General features: G+C 42.7%; 1 protein-coding gene across 8 annotated transcripts in view; it reads right to left on the bottom strand.

Annotated features, from left to right (window-relative positions):
- KMT2C (lysine methyltransferase 2C) overlaps positions 1–24,672 on the bottom strand; it is a 302,840-nt gene that overhangs the window by 258,289 nt on the left and 19,879 nt on the right. The window contains exon 1 of one of the 8 annotated variants that reach the window (XM_053260178.1): positions 20,528–21,501. The exons of the other annotated variants lie outside the window; for them this stretch is intronic. The gene's annotated coding sequence lies outside the window, so the exon portion shown is untranslated. Of the gene's footprint in view, positions 1–20,527; positions 21,502–24,672 lie in introns of those variants that run through there. 8 annotated transcript variants of the gene reach the window in all.

Genomic DNA, 24,672 nt, shown 5'->3' with positions numbered 1-24,672 from the left:
TTTGTCCCTGCCAATTACTGCCTTGGTGTGAAATTTTACAATGAGGAAGTTGCAGAAGTGATACCAGTGTAGCCTTCATAATTTTGACAGAGTATTTTCAGTTATATATGTTGATTTATAATCCTTCAACTGGCAGCCTAAAACTTATGAAACTCACACACACACACACACCCATTTTATTTGGGCATACATGAAATATATCTTTCTTTTCTCACTCCTAGCACCTTTCATCCATCTTCCTAAAGGGGGGGTCCTCCTCTTGCACATGCAACCAGAGCTCCATCCCTCCCTTCCTCACTCTTTAAGCACAGAGGAGACAAAGTTGAAGAGGGACTGAGGTCCAAGGACCCAGATAATTGGTAGTCAATCTGCAATGGTTTTAAAAGGAGGTTGAGACAGCTCCATAATGATAAATTGGCATCTGTCTAGCTGTTAGTTTGCTGCTTTGCTTATTTTGTTCCTTTTTTGAGTGCCTGACAAGTCCACATGTGGACACTAATTTATTCTGCCCCAGCTTGTAGCCACCTGTAAGAGGGGTGACTCTGAGTCTGGGGTGTTTATAAGGATGGAGGGAGTGCCGGTGGCAGGCAATCATCAAAGGGGACCAGCCTTTGGTGCTAGGTCTTCGGTGCAAGACTGAGGTCTGGGGGGAGGTTATATTAAGGCGGGGTTGGAGACCTGGACCAAAGTTTGTTAATCCTCCTTTTAGTGGGTTGTGCCAGGTCTTTTGCTGCTATGTGTTTGGGCTCTCTTGGGAAGGGTGATGCAGGGTGTGTGTCCGGCAACTTTGGGGTAGCTATTACTGTTGTGGTGGGGAATAGAAGAATTGTCATTGGCAGAGCAGTTGGTCGTTACAGGGGAAGGGAAACTAGTAGGGGGTTGTTACATGGGTGGGGGATCTTGTGGTTTCCCCATTGTCATGGACGGACTACCACCTGGTTAAGTTTGGTTCCATGGCCACGGCCCAGCCCTGCAGGGATGGTGGACCTATTAAAATGGTCCGTCCAAGAAGACTGCTGGACCCACTAGGATTCCAAAAGGCCTTGGAGGATTTCAGTGTTGGTGCTGCCAGTGATTCTGTCACTACCCTGATGGGAACCTGGAATAGCGAACTCACCAGGGTAGCAGACACGATCGCTCCTAAGCAGCCCTTCCAACATGCTTTAGAAGTGGCCCCTTGGTATACAGAGGAGTTACGGGGTCTGGAACAGGAAGGTAGGCAACTGCAACAAATGGTGGAGAATTTGGCTCGAATTTGATAGGATACAGCATAGAGCCCATTTGAAGGTTTATGTGGAAGCAGCAGCAAGAAAAGAAAAGAAAAAACAAACAAACCCAATTTTGGTCTGAGCGCATTGCTTATGCGGGTTCACATGGTTTACATTCAGCAAAGTTGTCCCGGGTTGTGAGGAGTTTGATTCAGGCGCCTTCCAGTTTGAACCAGTCCCCTGAGACTATGTTCTGCTGTAATGCCTTTAAAGGGTTCTTTGCAGACAAAATCTCTTGTATTCGGGTTCGGGCCAATTTGGACTCCACTGTTTTTGCAGAGTCTATTCAGGTGGAGTCCGGCTATCCATCTTGCAGTATTAGACTGGATCAGTTTCAATCTGTGATGCCCGAGGATGTGGACAAGCTACTTGGGGCGGTGCAACCTACCACTTGCTCTCTGGATCCTTGCCCAATGGCCACTTTTATCTAGCAGGGAAATTATTGGAGATGGCCTAGTTAATATCATTAAATATTCACTGAGGGAGGGTAGAATCCTCCTTGTTTCAAAGCGTTAATGATTTAGACCACTTCTTAAGAAGCCTTTCCTAGATCCCCCAGCAATGGATAGTTATAGGCCAGTCTCCAATCTCCCATGGTAGGGCAAGATGATTAAGAGAGTGGTGGCTAACCAGCTTCAGGCAGTTTTGGAGGAAACCGATTATCTAGACACATTACAAACTGGCTTTAGAGCTGGCTATGGGATTGAGATGGCCTTGGTTGGCCTGATGAATGACCTTTATCAGGGAATCAACAGAGGGAATGTGACTCTGTTGGTTCTTTTGGCTCTCTCGGCAGCGTTTGATATGATCGACCATGGTATCCTTCTGGATCACCTGGTGGAGCTGGAGATAGGAGGCACTGCTTTGCAGTGGTTCCATTCCTATCTCTCAGGAAGATTCCAGATGGTGGAGCTTGGTGATGATAGCTCTTCAAAACAGGAGCTATTATATGGAGACCCTCAGGGCTCCATTCTGTCACCAATACTTTTTAACATCTACATGATTTAAGAGAACATCTTATTCACTATGAACTACACTGCCCATTGAGATCATCTGGAGAGGTTCGTCTGCAGTTGCCACCGGCTCGTCTGGTGGCTACTCAGGGACGGGCCTTCTCCATTGCTGCCCTGGGGCTTTGGAACACACTTCCTGCTGAAATAAAGCCTCCCCATCTCTTACAACTTTTTAAAAGGCAGTCAAGATGCATTTGTTCACCCAGGCTTTTAATTAGATATTGTTTTAATTGTGTTTTTAATAGTTTTAATGTGTTAAATTTAAATGTAATGTTTTTATATTTTTTTAAATTGTTTTACTGCCCAGAGACTTGCATTTTGGGGGGTATATAAATGAGTTAATTAGATAGATAGATAGATAGATAGATAGACACACACACACACTTAAAAAACCCACTGGATCAGGTCACCAGGAGATTTGGTGCTGGGTGTTATCAGATGCTGATGACACTCAAATCTATTTCTCCTTATCATCTGGAAATGGCATTCATTCCCTAAATGCCTGCCTATGGGCAGTAATGAGCTGGATGAGGGACAACAAACTGAACCTGAATGCAAGCAAGACAGAGATGCTCATTCTGGTGGATAGGAATTTGAGGGATGAGTTACATCTCCCTGTCCTGGATGAGGTTACACTCCCACAGAAGGAACAGGTACACAGCTTGAGAGTGCTCTTAGATCCAGGCCTCACCCTGGTATCCCAGGTGGAGGCTTTGGCCAGGAGCACTTTCCATCAACTTCGGCTGATTCGACAGCTGTGTCCATTCCTTGAAGAGAACAATCTAAAAACAGTGGTGCATCAGCTGGCAACCTCTAGGCTTGACTATTGTAATGTGCTCTATGTGGAGCCTTTGTATGTAGTTCAGTAACTTCAGTTAGTTCAAAATGCAGCAGACAGACTGGTCTCTGGGGTAACCCGGAGAGACCATATTATACTGATCTTAAACAGTTGCACGGGCTGCCAATATATTTCTGGGCAAAATACAAAGTGTTGGTTATTACCTTTAAAGCCCTAAACGGCTTAGGTTGGGGTTACCTTAGAGAAAGCCTTCTTCTGTATGATCCCCTTTGCACGCTGAGGTCATTCGGAGAGGTCCGGCTCCAGTTACCACCAGCACATCTGGTGGAGACTCAGAGGCGGGCCTTCTATGTTGCTGCTCCTGGCCTATGAAATGCACTCCCAGCAGATATCCATAGTCGTGGCTCATTGGCCTTCAAGGGAACCCTAAAGACTTACTGGTTTGGTCTGGCCTTCTAAGGTTATTAAATTGCTTTTATGTAATTTTAATTGGTTTTAAATGGCTCTGAATTTTTTTCAGATTTGTTTTTATGTTGTTTTAACCTGTTTTAAATGCTGTCTGTTGCAGTATTTTACCTGTTGTGCACCACCCAAAGCCCTTGGATGGGGCAGTTTATAAATGTAATTAATAATAATAATAAATAATAAATCAGTCCAATCCATTACATTCTCCACCTTCAAACACTTGTGCAAGTTTTCACATTTGCCTCAGAAACAAAGGCTGAGTCTTAAAATCACACTGACCATCTGAAAGATGGAATATAAACTGAATAAATAAAACCTCATTACCCCAAACAATCTCAAACTTTTAACACTATGAAGGGCAATTTAATAACTATCAGGCTAAGGATTTTCACAAGTAATGCTAAGAATGCATTTTTGTTTCTAATGTCTGACTATAACTTGATGCAACAAAAAATATCCAGTATATTAATAACAGAGCAAAACTCTTGATTTGTGCCTGAACTAAAAAAAACCCCCAAAAACCAATCATCAATTACAATTTCTGAAATGTATACGTACACTGATCTTGAACAGTCATTGTAAATCAAGACCTTAACATTTCAGCATGATTAATGTGGACTAGTAGGACATCATCCTGCATGTGAGGCAGTACAAGAACAGTTACCAATCTTCACCTTATATTATTTCACAATATTTATCCATACCACTTAATTGATTTTTAAAAAATCACAACATTTGCACAGGAACAACATATCCAAGTGAAAATATACTTTGCAGGCTCTCTGGTGTACTCCTACTTTTACAAAGAGAAAATTCAAACAAAATAGTTTTTTAAAAAGAGTAAATAGTGGTCACCATGTAAAAATGGCCTAAGATGGGGTTCTTTATTGTAAGGCTTGGTGTGGCTCCCTGACAAATTGTTTATTGGGCCTGTGTGAAGCTTTGGCCATAATTACTCTACACAGTTCCCCTGGGATCATGTGGAAACCGCCAGTCTCACTGTGCAGTGCTGTGGAGTGGAAATTGATCCTCGAGCCCCGTACCATCTTGGAAGGCATGCACGGAGTGCTGGGAAGTATAGCCGTTCCCAGTACTTTCCTCTTTCAGCTCTTAAGAGAGGGCTCTGTCTCTCTTAAAGGGCCCTCCTAGAGCTGAGGAAAGTGCAGTTCTATGTGAAGGTCAACACAGTGGGAAATGGCTCTCACATTGAAGGGTGTGTGTGTGTGTGTGTGTGTGTGTGTGTTGCCAACTGCAAAATAGTGAAGATCATTAGCCTAAGATGTCTTCTGCCTGGGACTAGTCTATCTCCTGGGTAAACTGATCTTTTATAAGAAGATTACATCTAACAGGGCATATTCTGAGTTCTCACCTCAAAACTAGAGGCAATGCCTATGAAAAACCTTTGACATGCTAGAATAATAGAATATTAGTGCTGGAAAGGACCTTGAAGGTCTTGTAGTCCAACCCCCTACTCAGTGCAGAAATCTACTACAGTATCCCTAGCAGATGACTCTCCAGCCTGTCTGAAAACCTCTAACATACAAGAGTCCACCACTATGTGAGGCAGACTGTTTCACTGTTCGTACAACTCTTACAGCTAGGTAATTCCTCCTAATATCTGGCCTGAACCTGCTTTCTTGTAGCTTCAACCTATGGGTTCTAGTCCTGCCCTCATGAACAACAGCTTCATTTTCTATACAATACCTCTTCAGATCTTTTAAGACCACTATCATTTCTATTTAACCATTCCTCATAGGACTTGGTTTCCAGACCTGTCGATATCTCTGTTCTCCTCCTCTGAATCCATTCCACTTTATCAATGTCCTTCTTAAAGTGTGGTGCCCAGAAATGGTCACAGCATTCAAGTGAGGTCTGACCAACATGTAACAGTGTGGAACTATTATTTCTCATGCTATGGACATTGTGCAGCTGGTAATGCCCAAGACTGCATTAGCTTTTTGAAAGCAGCTGACTCATACTGCTGGCTCATGTTCAGTTTGTGATCTACTAAGACATCTAGATCATAAAGATGTACATGGAACCAGTGATTGCTGGTTCGAAGGTGGTGGAGGAGAGTAACTAAAGTAAAGCCTAACTTTAAGAACCAGGGAGGGTGCTCTTACCCCCTCCCCCGCTGGTGCTGTCCTGAAAAATGGTCCCGCGGGGCAGCAGTGTATGTCCTTGCTGCCCTGGTGAATCGCGGACCGGAAGTACTCGCAAGTGTCTGGTGCACATGTGCACATCAATGTCTCTGAAGAGCTGAATCACTTACCAGCAGTCCGGGACTGAAACCCCAGAACCATGATGTGAAAGCAGGATCTAATGTTAAACAAGGGACAAGCTGGGTTTGCTGGAGAAGGTGATTTCAGAAACTTTGGGTAAAGACTTTGAAGTTAGAGCCCAATGTTAGACAGGTCAGTTTGGATGCATTTTGATCACATTTTATTTATTTCTTATGTTCATTTGGTTGCTGTTTTGGTACTAAATTTTCCCAAGGAACTATTGTTTCAATTGAACTGTTTCAAAGTAAAATTTCTTGTTTGTATTTTAAAAAACCTGTAGCTTCTGTCTGTTTTCTCCACCCCATACCTAAAGCCTTTACCACACCACTTAATTGGTAATACAACAAAAGCTGGAAGGCTGTTTTAGTAGACTCAGCCAGAGAAAGCCTAAAAGTCTACTTGGTAGCAGAGGTTAAACTTAAAAATCATGGGGCTGGTTGAGACTGGGCCTTGACATGTAGTGTAATATGTGACACTCACCAAACCCTCGGAAGCAAGGGCTCTAGGCCTAGCGCAAACAGTGGGGTAGTCTGCCCCAATTCACATACATTTGGCTTCTACTATAACATCAAGAGACTCATCTTCCAACATAACTACCAATTTGAACAATAGGAACAGTCATAAGAGTTTTCTTGAGCTACAGCCTGCCTCTGTACTATTCCTTCCAGTGTGACTGGGCAAGAACAGGTCTCTGTAGCCAGGTGCAAGTCTTCCCTTGCAAGAGGAAGGCCTTGGTTTACTGCTGCTGCTGCTGCTGCTGGTTCCTCCTGCCTTTCCCAGCCATGAGGGAGAGTGAAATTAGAGAAGCACTGTTTTAGTCGAGGCCTTAAGTTCCCCACTCACAACCACAGAGTGGAGAGGCAACATGAGATCTGTAGGGCAACAATTTATACTTCCCAATTCCATGCCAGATTGGCTGAAGAGATGGTGAGGAAAAGAAGGCCATGCCAAAGCCCCAATACTTCAGTATTCAGCTTCTGGGCCGTCCTAGCCCACATGAAAGCGGAAGTAACAAGGCTTCTTTACTTTCTTTTCCTTCAAGAGAAAGTAAAAGCTAAAAAGAATAAAAGGTAAGAAAAACAGAGACATGTCTGCTGTAGTCAGGGCTCCTCAGACTTCTAGAAAACCCCTTTTCTTCCAAAAGTCAGTGCCAATTTAGGAAAACAGAGAGCTCCTTCTCCAGAAAAGTCAGGCTATTCAGTCAAGTGGCAACACTAGTCAAGACTGCCCTATAGAGTAACAATGTTAATTCTTAGAGTGCACTCCTCTTACACCAGATACACTGCAGCAACAGTGGAGGGCATAAGCAGAAGCCCTACAACCCAAACTTAGATTGCTTTTACTGTGGTGGTACAATCAATGTTTAGCAAAGAGACCACATCACTGTACCCTGCTTAAGAGAAAGTAGAAAGCTGTTGTGTTAAGGAGTAGGTTTCAACATTCTAACACAATGAGAACCTACACCTAGCTAGCAGGGCACTCTGGTCTCTTTGCCAAGCACATATTTCTGGTAAAAAGCAAACAAGTGTTAAAACACTTAACAGATTTGTGAAAAGTATACACCTTCCTAAGATATATCACATTTCAAAAGTACTTTACAAATGCTTAGGTTTTTTAAAAATAATGTTATATTTAAATATGTGTAACTGTAAGCAACAAAAGCTGGCAACACGCAAAAAATGGCTTAAAACTTAGGGCTTTCAAATTCTCTGACACATTCTGTTTTGGTTTACAGAGCTTTATTTATTTATTTATTTTTAAGTACTCAGCTGGCATCTTTACAAATTTTTCAGTTACCAAGGGTACTTCTATTTCTTGCACAAAAAGTTCTTAAATCAGTTGAAAGAGTACTCTAGTTCTTGGAGACATAATTGCTACTCTTGGAACCAGTTCACATAACCCTGAAAGCAGGCTGAAGTGTGCATTAGTCCTGAAATGTGGGTAGAATTTGGACACATGGTGCAGTGCTGTGAAAAGGTAAAAACCTGATTCTCCAGTGCAGGCTAACGTTTTACCCTGTTACCACAAGACTTCTTAAAGTTGCTCAGTGGAATGGTAATTTTCCCACATTCATGAAATCAAATTATTGTGTTTTCTGGTTCTGTTTTGGTTCAGCTGCGACTGAAGTTGTTCTAATTTAACTCAACTTTAACTTCAGTCACAGCTGAATCCAAATAGAACCAGATCTGCCTCATACTCTATGCACACTTGCTGTTACACAGGAAACTAGAACCATTACAGGCAAGGTAGCACAGGAATGGCTGGTTGAAGAGAGTCGAAATGCCCTGATGTTCTTCAAGTTCAGTACAATATTGTCTGGTCTACTGCCCACAATCTCTTCAATTATTCAACTACTAATGATATAGCATGTAATTTCTACCTGTAAAATTAACATAAATTCAGAAGTATGATTAAACTGTCCAGGCAAATATAGCTATACATCAGTAAAGGTAAAGTGTGCCATCAAGTTGATTTCAACTCCTGGTGCCCACAGAGCCCTGTGGTTTTCTTTTGGTAGAATACAGAAGGGGGTTACCATTTCCTCCTCCCATGCAGTCTGAGATGATGCCTTTCAGCATTTTCCTATATCACTGCTGCCCGATATAGTACCAGAGGGGATTTGAACCGGCAACCTTCTGCTTGTTAGTCAAGCATTTCCCCGCTGCACCATTCAGTACAGGGAGTGAAAAACAACAACAAATCCATGTGTAAAAGGCAATCTGCCAACTGTAAAGGGTTACTGTACATTACCACACTTGATCAAGAACCCACAAGTTCATTCATAATGCTCACTATGGTGAGTGTCCTATCCCTCACTCTGGCAAAAACCAGCCTCCCTCCCAGCCTTGGAGTTGGGAATCATTCCAGCAGCTACACTACTCTTCAGAGGTTGAGAGCCTCTGCAGCACAGCGCAACCACTGGAATAACCCCATGCTCCGCTCCTTACCTGGGAAGGGACGCAGAGGATTGTTACTGACCTCATGCTGAGTTCCAGAAACACAGTATGAAATCAAGGACAAGACAAATCCTCAGGAGAGGGGAGGGATCCTGGTGACCACAACTTTTTTGTTGGTTACTAAGCCACCCAGAATTTGTGGACCCCTGCATATGATCTATACCTGCTCCAACAATTATGTGTTGAGCTACAATGATCCAGGCTTTCGACAGGTGCCTAATACCTCAGCTACTTCAGAAGCAATAGAAGTTATAGCAATTAATTAATTTCTTAAGTAGCAGTTTATTTTTATTGCAATTATCTATGTGAATTTGAGAATTGAGAAAGAATTGGGGGGGTGGCTTCACTATTTTCTTTCTCCACAGAATAGGCACAGTACAGACTGCTAATGTATATGACCCTCTGCTTTGACATTATTCCCCAAACCTGAGGGGTAAACAGAGACTCCAACACCATAGGCTCTATATTAACTATACTCAAACTATCACTACAGATGCAAAAACTACACCAATTCCAGGAAGGCTTGTGTTCAGGAAATGAAATGCATTCTATCCAACTTATTTTATAAGTACTAGGGAGGGAAGCATGACTCGTTAGCAGATATGTTATAAATTGAAATACAAACACTTATGTTTATATTAAATTCAAATTTCTTTGAAAAACCAAGTAATTTTTAAAAAGAAGACAATATTTCAAACTAAAGTGTGAATTAAAAATCTCTTTTCAATAAATAACATCCACTGTTCAGCCACCCTGAACAGAATACCACATTCCTATAAGAAATCATTACAGAAAATGTCCCATTCCGCTTTTGGTCCATGCAAGTCACTGGCCCATATTCTAATGAAGCACCTGTGCTTCCAGGAGCAACACAGTTGTTCTCTCAAGCAACTGTGCCATCTTCCTGTGTAAATGCAGTTTCTCAAGATCCTTTAGACTCTGGAACACTCTCTGTACTCTGAAAGGGCAGACCATTGACGGTTTAGTGGTGTGTTTCCGCAATTGCACCCAGGGAGCATTCCAGAGTCTAAAGGTTATTGTGCAACTGCATTTGTGCAGGAGGATTGAGTGAGAGTTCCTGTTGCACTCTAACAGCGCCTAGAAGCATAAGCAGAGCCATCCCTAGGGATGTGTGGGGCTGGGGATGAATCAGCATGTGCGGAGGCTCCTTAACATTCCATATGATTACAGACTCATACTGACTGATGATATACTGTGTAAATAGTGTGAGTGAGGTTTTTGGACATGTTCAACCAGTTTGGACATATACCTCATTTGTAAGGGAAAATAGAATACAATGAATAAAATGATGAAAGTTTATATACCGCTTTTCAACAAAAGTTGCCAAAGCAGTTTTTACATAGATATACATAAAACAAACAAACAAAATGGCTCCCTGTCCCCAAAAAGCTCATCTCTCTCTCTCTCTCTCTCTCTCTGTTTCTCAGCTGCCAGTCCATGGACTGGTGCCGGTCCGTGAGGAGTTGAGTGCTGGTCCATGTGGAATTAAACCTCTCCCCAAAACAATTTTGAGCCAGTGGAGGCCGCCACCTCCGGGAGCTCTCCAGATATCATTTCTAGGCAGGCAGCCCTTACTGTTGGGATAATGATCATTTCGCTTCCTTTGGAGAGCTCCTAGCGTTGGCGGCCCCCGTCGGCTCAAAATTGTTTGGAGGGGTGCCTGGGGGTGGGGGCAAGGGGGTGACCCCTTTACAAACTGCTGGTCCAGGAAACTGTGCACAAAGAATGTCCATGACTCCAAAAACGTTGAGAAACACTGATCTATATGATAGACACCAGCAACAGCCACTCGAGGGATGCTGTGCTGGGGATGGAAAAGGCCAGTTGCTCTCCCGCTGCTAAATAAAGAGAATCACCACTTTAAAAACATGCCTCTTTGATCACTTAGCAGGGGACACAACTTTTTATTTATTTTTAAAATAAAAGCACAACACATGCCCCTTGCTTCACAGTTCTCTTCACAGTTCACAGACCTGCTGCACTGCAAACCAACTTGAACATAGTGCATTTACAGTTAGTTCCACTTTCACTAGGTATGAAGTACTCTAAGGATACAGCCTACCCTACCCTATATGTGCTCAGTGTCAAAGCCCTATGCCAAGTCATTCCAGGTAGGGATGGGCCCGGACTGGTCCGGAGGCCATTGAAAAGGCCTCCGGAACGGTCTGGACCTGGGTGGTTCGGATTGGGGGTGGGGGTCGCTTTAAGAGCGGCGGGAGGGTTTACTTACCCCTCCCGCCACTTTCTGCTGTGGCGCCGTAATTAGTAGAGTAATTGGGGCGGCAGGATACCTCCCTGCCGCCCCTTCCCCGCTGCGGCTCTGCAAAGCCCCCAGTAATGCTTTGCACGTGAGCACGTTGTGCGCGCGCTTCACATCACTGACGTGCGCACGCGCAAAGCATTACTGGGAGCTTTGCAGAGCCGCAGCGGGGAAGGGGCGGCAGGGAGGTATACTGCCACCCCAATTACTCTACTAATTACGGCGCCACAGCGGAAAGCGGCGGGAGGGGTAAGTAAACCCTCCCGCCGCTCTTAAAGCGATCCCCAACCCCAGTGCCGGACCGCAGTGTGGCGGATCCGTGCACACCCCTAATTCCAGGTGATTTAAAGGGTGGGACCAAAAGGGGGGTGGCTTTACCCTTTTTTTTTATGAAGGCGAAGGGGATGGAAAGATGGTACAAGGAGGGCCTTCAGTTCCAGAAATTTTTGTAATTTTCTGCCATTAAACAAGCTACTTATAGGAATTTTTTAAAAAAATTAAAAATCAACAATTTGTCCAATCCACTTCAAATATACATAGCTGTCCCACCCTGCCCTACATATGTGCTCGATATCAAAGCCCTGCAACAAGCCATTCTATAAATATACAGGTGAGATAATTTTTAAAAACCCATACCTTCCATTGCTGGCTCTTAGAAGGAAGGCAACACAGGCTCAGCACAGGGCAGGGCAGAGAGTGTGCACAGTGCTCTGGTGGGCAGCCAATGCTGGCCACTCTGCCTCCTTTCTTCTTTCTCTTCTACCAGCAGGCAGCCCGCCAGGCCTGCACTAGAGAGCTTCAGGGAGGCCGGCAGAGAGGTCTCTGGAAGCCCCACCTACCTGAACAACAGCTGATACTCAGGACAGTGGTGGAGAGGGAGCTCTAGCAGCGTACCGGGAGCCTTTCTAATAGCAGGCAGCATGCGCAGATCACCCGGGCTGGAGGCGGGGAAAGAAATTTCTGGGACAGCAGGGCAGGCTGTGCCAGTGTGGGGCCTGGGGCTATTACCCAGTTCGCCCCACCCTGAGCATAAGAGCTTAGTTAGGATGTCAGCCACTCATTTCAAGGCATTCTGATGAAGATTGTTAATTTCAAAGAGTTAAGCAGCTGGCAGGCAAGGACAACTGCTAATCACCTTGGCCACGTGGCCGTGTTGCATGACAGGGCAGCTGTAACACAACTTAAAACAGCTTACAGGGAGTTGTGCAGTGCTATTTCCATTGTTTCCAATGGAAGCTGTGTAAAATGTCAGCCATTATTTTTAAAATGCTGACTAAAGAATAGTGGTAAACCATTTAGTATCTTTCAAAAACTCTCAGTATAATCTGGGTATTCTTTCATATTTATTGACAACCAGTAGAACATCTGTGGAAGGAGCCCACATAAGAAAAGCAACCTTCAACATTCTTGCAATTATAAGGTGGGATGGAAATTGTTTTATACAATTCTCCCATTTTTTCAGTTCTAGGCAACCACACAAATCCCTTCATACAAAATAGATTCCAAGTTACATGAAAATTCACTAGGCTTTTATCTTTTGTAATCATTATCCACATGTCTGCAAGCAACTAAGCTCATCTCTTCCTGAGCCCCTTTGCCAGTACAGGAAGGAGAAGTTACACTAGAAACTGAAAGGGAAGGAAGGGCATTAGGTTATGTGGTGGTGGGGAGTGGGGGGGATCTATAACTTTTCATCTGGGAAACAGCATCCCAAATGCCCTTTGCCTCTACGAATGGCATAAGGGAAAGCCACCCCAAGAGAGATTAAGGAGGAAGTCTCCAGAATGCCTTTGTGTTGCCACTAGCCCTTACATCAATTTTCACTTAGCTAATTCCATCCCATACACTAAATAAACAAACAAACAACACTGTGGCAGAATCAAGAGGCCTAGCAACCAAGAGTCAATTGACAAGCTGAGGGAAATGATGAGATTTGAGAGTTCTGTAAAGTGCAAGGTTTGGAGAGGTTGAGAAATAAACCCAGACAATTATGGTTCCCTCTTACTCTGGAGCTTCCTAAGAACATCGCACTCACCTGCCCAGTTCTGGGCACTTCTGCAGGGCTCCAAACAACTATAACCAGAACATAGCAAGAGCGAGAAGAGAGATAAAACATGCACATGCACACACACATGGAAACAATCAACTTTGCCTGGAAAGCAAGCAATGATTGTGATGTGTACCAGAAATCGGAAACAAGGCCAGAAATTACTAAAGATAACAGATGAACAAAACCAGCACAAATACTACTTGGAGACAAGTGGTGTAGGGGACTTGAGAAATGAGGGATGCATTCTTTACTGGTTTCACCAATGAAGAGAAAACCTACCCCACACAAGAAAGAAAGAAAGAAAGAAAGAAAGAAAGAAAGAAAGAAAGAAAGAAAGAAAGAAAATCTGATCGTTATGGAAGGAGTCATCCATTCCTAGCCCATGGATGGTAATAGCTGACCAGGACTGAATGGTGCTGGGGAAAGGAAGTAGTAGAAGCAAGGAAACAGGTGGAAGTATATATGGCAGAAGCGGGAGCCAAGAGAAGGGAAGCTGGATGGACCAGCTGGAAAGACAGGCAAATTAAAGCCATCCATAAACCACAACAAAACAGTGCACATTAATATTTTTAGGTGTGTTTTTTTTTCAAATTCAATTTTTATTAATTTTAACAGTAGTAATATTATCATTCATTGCAAATACACACAAAAAGGTGGACTTCCCGTACACATCTCTTCGTGAATCATCAACTATAAAATTTACCCTTGCTATAATAATAATTCAAAACATAAATTCAAACCCTTACAAACATTAGTCTACCCAACCTGCAGTTTTTTACTAAATTTCAAACCCTGCTGTAAAGTCCATAGTAGGAAAGTAATTCTTTAAATACAACAAGAATGGTTTCCAATCTTCTTTAAAACATTCCAAGTTTTGGTCTCTTATTAGTGCTGTAAGTTTTGCCATCTCCACATATTCCAAAATTTTTATCAGCCAGTCTTCTTTTGAAGGCAGTTCATTACTCTTCCATTTCTGTGCATATATAATTCTGGCCGCCATAGAAGCATACATAAAAAATGTTAAATTAGTTGTAGAGATTACACCTTGTGTTATTCCCAGCAGGAAGGATTCTGGCTTCTTAGGAAATGTCATTTTAAATATTTTCTTTAATTCATTATATATCATATCCCAATAGGCTTTAGCCTTCCCACAGGTCCACCACATATGAAAAATATTTTTAGGTTTTAATCTGTGTTTGATTTTAAATTATCTAAACTTTTTTTGTGTATGCTTTTAACTTGTTTTTATGTTATTGTCAACCATCCGAAGACAAAAGTTTGGGGTGATGTACAAATCTGATAGATAAATAGATAAATAAATAAAATAAAATATAACAAGGGATCATACTATTTAACACTACCAGTATATGTAATATATGATTCCTATGTTTGGAATGTCCTCTTTTCAAACTTTAAAATAAAATTAAAAGCAAATCCAAATGGGTTATTTGTTCAGACTAAACTCTCCCTCAAAAAGGGAGAATTTAACCAAACAGGGAAACAGCTAGTCCAGGGCTTCACTAGCCCTAAATGATGTGGTCACCAGAGAATCAAGAATCTCCATTTACTTCGGGGTGGGGGGGGAATCTAAGCCAACAGTAGTAGAAATAATTTAAAGTGAAATTATGCCATGTTTACACCTCTGTGCTTGTAGCATCTTTCTGAATATATTTCCATCTCTTGAATTATCCCTTTATGTCCATTTCCATTGCTTCATATATGCCTGTTATTCTTAAACAGGTACAGAGGAGGTACATTTCACTTCAATGTGGCCTGTAATAGACTGAATCAAGCAATGTCATCCATCAAAGGCAAGGCTATAATCAATATTGTGAGTTTATTTTATTTGTTTTAGAAGTTTCTAACACACTTTTAAGAGACCCAAAGCAGCTGACAAAAGATAACAATTTTAAACACAATTTTAAAACAAAAATAACTCAAATTTAAAAATCAGCAATGATCCAGCAGCATAAAAGAACTTAGTATCCTCATTCGCCTCCTTTGTATGAACCCTCTCGCCTTTTACAATCTTCTAGAGAGGTCCGGTTGCGGTTGCCACCAGCTCATCTGGTGGCAACTCAGGACTGGACTTTCTCTGGCTGCCCCAGAGCTTTGGAATATGCCCCCTAAATAAGAGCATCTCCTTCTCTGCTTGTTTTCAGGAGGACCCTCAATACTTTCCTGTTCTCACAAGCTTTTAATTAGAATTTTAATAATTTTAATAATTTGTGGGTTTTTAAATTGTGTTTTAACTTGTGATTTTTAATATTAAAATTTGTACACTGCCTAGAGATTTACATATCAGGGGGTATAAAAATATGATAAATAAATTCGAAGATTAACCAGCACCAAGGCTTTCCGAAGGAGCCGTTTTTATTTTTTTATTATTCATTTATTTTAAAATTCTTATATACCGCCTCCTCCAAAGACTCTAGAGAGTGAACAACAATACCAATAACAATTAATTAAAACTAGTGGGCTCAGGCACAGAGCATCTGCACCTCTAGTTGGACCCAGCTGTCTCTCCCCCCCACCCCTGCCACGCCGGCATGCCCGGCCAACTGGCTGCTCCCCGCCCTGCTGCCGTCCCCCTGGGCCAGGCTGTACCGCTGCCGCTAGCCAGGCTAGGCTGGCCCGCCACCGTTTCCTCCATGCAGCCGGACCAGGCCACGGCCCGCCGCCACCATCTCACCCCAGCAGGCCAGGGCCAGGCCGTCCCACTGCCTCCCACCTCCTCCTCCCGGCCGGCAGGGCTTTGCCCACTGTCCACCCGCTGTCTGCCCTCCTCCTCGCCGCTGCCATTATTTCTCCTCGCTGCCGCTTCCTGCCTCCTCCTCCTGGCCAGCAGGTCTTTGGCCACCATCCACCCACCTCTTCTGACCGGTGGGGCTTTGCCTGCCGGCCCTCCACCTCCTGGCCACCACCATTATTTCTCTCCACTTCAATGCTGGAACTCTCACGTGCTCTAGAGCATCTGCACACTAGTACTTGATTGTTTCCCTCACCCCCTGCCACAGCACCCATCACCTCAGAGATCTCCCCACCCCCACCTGAGCTGCACTCCTGCTCCTCCATCCCGTTGCTTCCATCCCCCTCACCCCTCTTGGTCACTCCTCCATCCCTTTACTCCATCCGCCTCACCCCTCTTGGTCGTGGCTGCAGCATTGCTGTCACCTATTGGCCAAGCTGCAGCCCCCTATCCCCAGAGACCTCCCCACCCTCACCCTTGCCCCGCTCCTGCTCCTCCCCACAGGAGCAGCAGCAGTGGTTGACCGGGCCGTTCCTCGCTGCTGCCACCATGGCCAGGCTGCCTCAGGCTGCTGACAGGCTCAGGCCCATCCCTTGCCCTTCCTTCTGTCTCTCTTCCCCCTCCCTTCTTTTTCTCTCTTTCTCTCTCCTCCACTCACTCTTTCCCACTCTTTCTTCCCCCTCCCTTCATGTTTTCTCTCTCCCTCCCTCCCTAAGTTAACAGATCTTGTTCATCTTGTTTCCTCATCTAATTCACACAACAGCAGCCTCCTTCTCCTGAAGGGGCTCTTTCCTCCTTTTGTGGACCCCTGAATGCTATCCTTTTATATATAGATTCCTCTCCTCTACAATCAAGAACATCTTCTCACCAGTAACAGTTGCATTCCAACTGACCTTAACCATCACAGGCTCCTCCTCCCTATCTGCATATGGAATCCCCACTGCCTAATCACCATAGTGTTTCTGCTCTCACAGGCTCCTTCTCCCTATCTGTATATAGAATCCCCACTGCACAGTCAGGGTGCTTCTGCTTGCGTACTCTGTCAGCCAATAGCCTCCTCCCCCTGTCAGCCAATCGCCTCCTTTTTGCCACGTCCCCACGCATCCCATCTTGGAGAATTAATTATATAGATGATGATGATGATGATGATGATGATGATGATGATTGGGCAAATGCCTGGCAAAACAGGTGGGCCTTGAGAAGGGCCTTAAAAGCAGCCAGGGAGGGGGCTGAATGTATCTGGGGGAGAAAGAGTGATCCAAAGAAGAGGGGCAGCCATAGAGAAGGCCCTCCTACAGGCCCAGGCACCACGCACTACACCAGTGGCCGGGACACTAAGGAGGGCCAGCTGAGAAGACCTCACAGATCTTCTGGCCGAGAGAGGCGATCGAGAGACCTCACACAACTGGCCGAGAGAGGCAATCCCAGAGATATACAGGTGCTAAGCCTATAAGGGCTTTATAGGTGAGAACCAGCACTTTGAATTGGACCAGCACTTTGAATATTTATCTGAAGACATATAGTGTAGAAGTCTGTCTGACCTCCCCAGGGAAGGAGTTCCAAAAGAGTGATGCCATCATCAAGAAGGCCCTTCTTCTAGTGGATGCCCATTGAACCTCAGTTAGTCTGGACACCTGAAGCAGGGCCTCAACTGATGACCTTAGCATGTGGAAGGGAACATATTAATTTGAGACTCTTTATAATCAATTGCTAGAAAGAAGGTGTGTTTAGGCATCACCTAAAGAAAACAGCAGCAACTGTGCTGGAATGAAGAACAGAACAGATAGAAGAACAGAAGAATACTCATGCATTAGACTCATGCATGGACTCATGAAATATGTGCATCTCTTGGCAATACTTAAAAACCATGGGAGCACATCTCTGGTCATTCTGTATGGCACTTTTTCAAAATCTGAATATTTTGAAAAGCAAACCCTTTTGTTATTCCATGTCAAGCACCCCTGCTAACTTGGCAAAGAGGCACCTTTTGACATAGTGATTCTCTTTATTTAGCAGGGGGAGAGTAACTGGCCCTATTCACCCCCAGCACAGTAGCTCCAATTACTGTTGCTGGTGTCTATCTTGTGTTTCTTTTTAGATTGTGAGCCCTTTGGGGACAAGGATCCATCTTATTTATTTATGTATTTATGATTTCTCTGTGTAAACCACCCTGAGCCATTTTTGAAAGGGCGGTATAGAAATTGAATGAAAAAAATAAGTGTAAATGTTCTGAAAATGGGAATACAACTTTGGAATACTGTTAATATTTTATCCTGCCTTGTGTTAGGGAGTAAATATGAAAAGGAAATTTTCAACAAAACAATAATTTGCACAAAATCTAAAGGCGATAACCACCCAACCATTCGTAAATCCTACCATATCCTGCAGTAGGTCACAGAACACCTTCTCCTCAGAACTCCTAAGCATGCAGACAGGGCTTTCCAACTGCTGAGTATGAAACAGCTAGCGCTAACCGTTTTTGACTTCCATAATGAGGCCCAACTGTAACTGCAGTTCATTGTACAACAGCTATTTTGTCTCCCTACAGTCCACCAAAAATGCTGCTGTTGGGTTCATCTATTTTTTGCCTCACAATTCAGTCTAGAAACACCTACAATTTTCATCCTCAATATCAGGATCCCATCCAACACCGCCAACAGTTTTCTCACTGTTTCTCCCACCCCATTGTCAACCTTCATATTGTCCTTCTCCAACCTCTTCTGACAATTTCCCAAGCTTAAGAATGCCTTCTTGTCAAATATCTGTGGTCATGTGCTGTTTTCATATGCCTCCAGGTAAATCTGATATCTAAAAAACAATGTGCAAACCTCCACCCATCCATAGTTAAGTTCATATTAAAAGGCTCTTCTCCACCATGCTGCATGCAGCAGGCCCTGCAAATGTATGTGTAAACTATGTTTTGAACCATATATCTCAGTTTAACTTCTACTACATTATCTTAGATTGTGAGTTCCTCTGAGCAAAGACACTGCAATTGTTTGAAAAGGTAAATGTGTGTAAAAATAACTGTGCAACCTTAGGACCCAAAAAACTGTCATAAAAGAGCATCAATTTGATAAAAAGAAACATATAGCAAGTTTAAACAAAGCAATCTGACACTGTATATTACTCATGTACAAAAAATAAGTAGAAAAATAATTTTATAAGTCAATAAGCTATGATATTTTAGTGGACTATATCATGTATGTTCCAGGCACTGACATTCTTAATATGCCAGCTTATAAACAGAACTATAATAAGCTTGAGCCAGCTGTATTCAAGGGGTATGCAGCACTGCTTTTTAACATTAAGAAACTATTGTACAGTGTGCGCTTTAAAGAGACATTAATGAATAGCTTAGCATGAATGCAGCTGCATCCCACAGCTGATAGAACAGTATCTTGTCCTCACACTGTATTTGTCTTGAAAAGTCAGGAAGCTAAAAATATTTTCAATGACCAGGCATCGTACTACAGGGATTTTCCTTCCCTAGTAAGGGGTCATTTTATTGTGCATGAAAATAGTACGAGCAGTACTTACAGAATTTCACTAAGCAATTAACATTTATTTGGGCATAAACAAGGTTTTGCCACCAAAAACTCTGCAAGTGGTCATATGGTGGTTTTAATAGTTTTGCAACATTAACACCCTGCAGTCCAAACATCTCAATGTACTTTTAAGCAGACACAAGTGGCACAATGTGCTTTATTAAATAATAATGGAACTTAAATATATTTCAAAAATTCAAAAATCAAATAAAATTAAACACCTCAGGCTGGTTGGCTATACAATACTACTAGTGTAAATCAAGGTATATGAGTTTAGTGTATTTCTAGCACTAGATTTTTTTTAACAAGTCTATGGATATTTAGAGTTATTAAGAAGTTAACCCTATAGGCCTTATTTTGAAAGAACAACATCACAGCATGCTGGAGGAGTTCTTCCTTACACTGTGTATCAAGTTCGCTGAAACAAAACTAGTTACATAACCCATTCTTTCACTTATGACCCATTTCTTATAGAAAACCGATCAAAATTTTAAAATGGTTTCAGGATCTTACACTTTCCACATTTTAGAATATGCAAGCCAACACAAAATACACTTTCACCAAAGAAAAGAATAATGTTATATGGGCAAGTTCCTCTAGAATTTTGTATATACAGTATTGAAACTTGAAATTATTTGCAAAGACAAAGAAACGTTGTCAGTCACGTTCTCTATAAGCAGCTGTTCAACAATCCAACACTCAAGTTAAGAAAGTGCTCCTGAAGAACGTCACCTCCATTGGACGGGGGGGGGAGTATTTTTCCGATGTCTAAACAAATTGCTCCCCCCACCCCCATACATTAGCCTCCATTCCAAAACAGTGTTTCTCGATTGGGGAAAAGGAGATACTAACTTAAGAGTATTTACCATGCAGACTCCTATTGTCGTTTTATGACAAGCCAGGAAAACAAACTGCGTTCAAATATCTCAAGTGTCATTGTCAACACAGTCCTCCCGATAACTTTCCAGGACGGTGCCTCGGGTTCCATTACCCCTCTTTATTTTAACACTACCATCCATCTCCACAGAACTGTAACACAGCCTGCCATATACAGCCTCGGGGCTCCTGTCATATTTTGCCCTTTAATACAAAGAAGTTAACGGTAGGGTACTCACCACCACCATCATATTTTGTCTCTGCAACATAATCCACACCGTTAGAACCTTTCACAACGCCCCTTGGAAGGACGAGGGGGCTGGCATCGGCGGCCAAAGCTGATTATCCGAAGGAAGAAGTTATTTACATGTTAAAATCCAAGCCCAGCGTCGTACAGAGAGAGACAAACTGCTCAGCGTTCCCTTGGATCAGCCATATTACTCTCCCAAATCAAGCAACACTTCACTTCCCAGGCTACTTCCTCCAACAGCCTCAGCGAAGACAACTGGTAGGCGCTTCCCTAGGCAAGTACTGCCGGAACCCCCATGGCAAGCGTTGACCGGGAAGCTGCTCTGCGAGCCCCCGAAACACCTTGGAACTTCAGCTCTCGGGATTTCCAGCCACACCAGACTAGAGTCGCCGGAGGAGGAGGAAAAGAAGGAAAGGGGAGGAATGAAGGGAGGGGAAGGGGGTGGAAAGGAGCAGAAAGTAGTTCCGACCACTCTGAGCGTTACAAAAGTGCGGACTGGATTCCGTCCACCAAGGATCCGGGGCGACCAGTCCCAGCCGCACTCGCGAAAAAAGCGGTCTCTGCCTTAACTCTTTCCTGACCACCTGAAAGCTTCTACAGTGGACGGATCTTCACTTTAACCGATCACCCCAAACAATCTCTCCGCTGGCACAACGCGGGTGAAGTGTTCTGCGGGATTAAAGGGAAGGTTTCATGATGCGTTTGCGTTAAGAGCTGCACGTCCGGAGGCCTGTGTTTAATTCCAGTGAGCCAGAAAGGAAAGCTGTCACTTCAGCTCCCCGAAAAGTTCCGTCTGCCCTTCACTGCAACTGGTTCCCTGCACGGGGGACCCTACTCTCCCACCCTTGCTAAATAATTTGCGCTGAGCAGTAAGACGTTGAGAAACATCTTCCTTTCCACCTGAAGAAACTGCAGTAGGGTTTCAAACTTAAAAATATCCATTCAACCATTTTCTCCACACATTGCTACTGTTTCCCTCTTTGTCCCCGTTTCAGTCCCTCATCTGGCTTCTGCCAAAAAAAACCTCTCAACTGAACAGAAACAAAGAAAACGTTATGTAACTTTTATTTCACTTGTCCCGAGTTTGTTCTCTAAAAATATCACAAACTCAACGAGTTTTACTTCAAAACTAATTGTCTTAAAGCACAAGGTCGACAGTGGTCTTTTGTCTGTCTCAAAACTGAGGTTGCAGTCCTAAAAACGCTTCCTAGGGGAAAAGGCCCATTCAATACAGTGGGACATCCCTCAAAGTAAATATGCACAAGATAGTGCTGCAACAGCACAATTAACACAAAATCGAGCAATTCTGATGATAATTTTTTTAATCTTATGTCTAAAATGGAAACAAAATGTTTTGCTAAAGTTCCTATAGTTTTATATATGAATTTAAATCAGACGTAGATTGACTAAACTAATGTAGCTATTTCGTATGACTTGCTATTTGGTTCCCAATATAAGGCTGCAACCTTTTGAGCTCTTATTTGGGAATAAACCCCATTGAAGTAAGCAGTACTTCTACCGAACATAGATATGTTCAGGCAGGCTATGCAAGTGTTTGTTACACCAACCTAATAGATATGCATATGGCACAATGCAACTTGCACTGACATAGTTATTATAGCAGTATCTGGTGCAAAGCAAGTGCAGCAATTCCCATTCACTATGTAGTCAGGGCCTGTTTTTACACCCTCTGTCACATCCTGTACTGTGCAAAAATAAATAAATAAATTATCTGGCACTTCTATCTGGTGGCTATTGCTGAGTAAGCAGTGCCAACTCATTGTCCTGTCCCAGCACAACATTTTGTGTTGCCTCCTGATATCAGTACCACAATCTGTGGTATTGTCTGATGACAAATGCTGCCCTATTGCAACATTCATTGCACCCAATCCTAAATACTTATTATCAGAGCAGCAACCCACAGAAACAAGCAGTAGATGTTAATAAAATAGTGTTTACCATATTTATTAAAAACATTTTTATCCCACCTTTCCTAACCTAATGAAACCTTCAAGATGGTTTACAACAGTAAAATACAGTGCAATAAAATCCCTAGGGGGAATACCCAATCCCTTACTTAATAAAATGCTTTGCCATAGAACCCCTGTGAAACGGACAGATCCACTCAATTATCCCTAATAATGGTGGGTGTGAGAAGGGAGTTTCTTACTGCATAAGGGGCTACAATAGGCTTGTCTAAAATATATAGTCTGTATGTTCTGATATTGACTCCAGACTGAGTTTTACCATCTAGCATTGTGGAAAGGGGTTAGACTTCTTAATGGGACCAACTTTAAAATAAGGTTGGCTCAAGCTAGTTGAAATTAAATTTTACCACACACATCTCACTCTCCCCTGACGGCTAACTGAAAAGATTCCAATATGTGTCATGCTAGATGGTTATTAAATTGAGAATGTATGCAGAAAAAGCATTCTTTAAAGAAATGAAATTGTACACATACCGTCTGATATCAAAAAAGTCACAAAATCGCAAAAGGTGTGCAGTTTGGAATGTTGAGATGAAGGATAGAAAAGATGCTTTGAACTAGTTTTCCAGCTATTGCTTGTGTAAGCTGTGATACACAAAGGCCCTTGGCTAATAGGACAACCTGTTTTAAGATTCCGCCTCATCTTCTAACATGTCATGATGCCATATTCAATGACATCATGGCACAACTTAGAGCAGGGGTTCCGATCCTGTGGTACCCTAGATGTTGCTGAACTACAACTCCCATCATTTCCAGATACAATTTATTGTTCAGCAACATTTGAAGTACCACAGGTTGGAAACCCGTGACTTAAAGAAAGACCATTCTACTTACCAGGAGTTTAGACATTTAACTCAACACACTCTAGCAGGAAACTATAAGATACAGATTCTTAAAAAATATTAATTACAAATTTGCTAAATACCCTGTATCTTTCTGAGGTATTAGTTATTAAATTACAGAGTTACAGAATCACAAATTTACAATACAAATTACAGAATTACAAATTTACTAAATACCCTGTATTTTTCTAAGGTATTAGTTTTCAAATTACAGAGTTACAGATATGCCTGGTAACTTTTTTAAAAGAGTCAATTTGAAATAGCTTTTCTATATCAACACACACACACACTTACACTTTATATTTTAGGATGTTGAAGAAACTTCCTGCGTGATAAAACATTTCCTAAGTATGTTGTTATAGCTTTTTCAGTGACAGAAACAATATGCTATCAGTTGTGTCACATTGTAATACCAAGGCTGTTCTTCCAAGTGATGCTTAGATTGGGTTTTGCATTTCCTATGCTACACAGAGTAAAGTTTAGGGTAGAACTACATGTTATAGGAGGCATGGGGCTGTTGCTGAAAATGACATTCCCATTTTGAGTATTTCTAAATGATGTAGTATTTCTTAAGATATGATGTTAGCCCTAAACACCCAATGATGTGGAACATGGATGGGCAAATACACAAATGCATGCTATCCTGTCACAAAGTAAGTGATACAAAAGAGAAGGGGAGAACCCAACAAGGAGGTGCTGTTTTCTGCAACATTCCGTATTGCTCATAATGTGTTGCACACACCTTTCACTTTCTATTCCATATTAATACTCACAAATAGCATATTATAAAATAGGGATGTGCACAAAACCGGTTTTCCCAGTTCGGTTTGAATTTGAACCAAGTTTGAACCAGGAGGGGGTGGTTCGGTTTTGGTCGAAACTCCCCCTGGTTCGGTTTGAATTCAAACCGGTTCGGACCAGTTCAGACACCCCAAAATTGGTAGGATGGTAGCTGGCACCCAGGGGTATCTGCCACCCAAACCCCAAAGCAATTGGACACTCGTACAATTTTTTTTATGAATTTTTGAAAATTATTTCTATTTTTCTCATAGGATATAATGGGACTCGAACCAGCCCATTATTCCTTATTGTGGAGCACCCATGGGTGCCAACAACCATGCAAACCCTGAAGCAATCAGACACCCCTATGCTTTTTTATGAATATTTGAAATATTTTTAATTATTTTTCTCATAGGGTATAATAGGATCTGAACCAGCCCATATCCCCTATTGTGGAGCACCAAGGGGCACAAAAGTGGGGTAGGTGGTAGACAACCAGGGGTGCCTACTATCCACAAAGTTCC

This window comes from Hemicordylus capensis, chromosome 6 (genome assembly GCF_027244095.1).
Source record: "Hemicordylus capensis ecotype Gifberg chromosome 6, rHemCap1.1.pri, whole genome shotgun sequence".
Taxonomy (NCBI): Eukaryota; Metazoa; Chordata; class Lepidosauria; order Squamata; family Cordylidae; genus Hemicordylus; species Hemicordylus capensis.
This window is presented reverse-complemented; position numbering and strand designations above follow the sequence as displayed.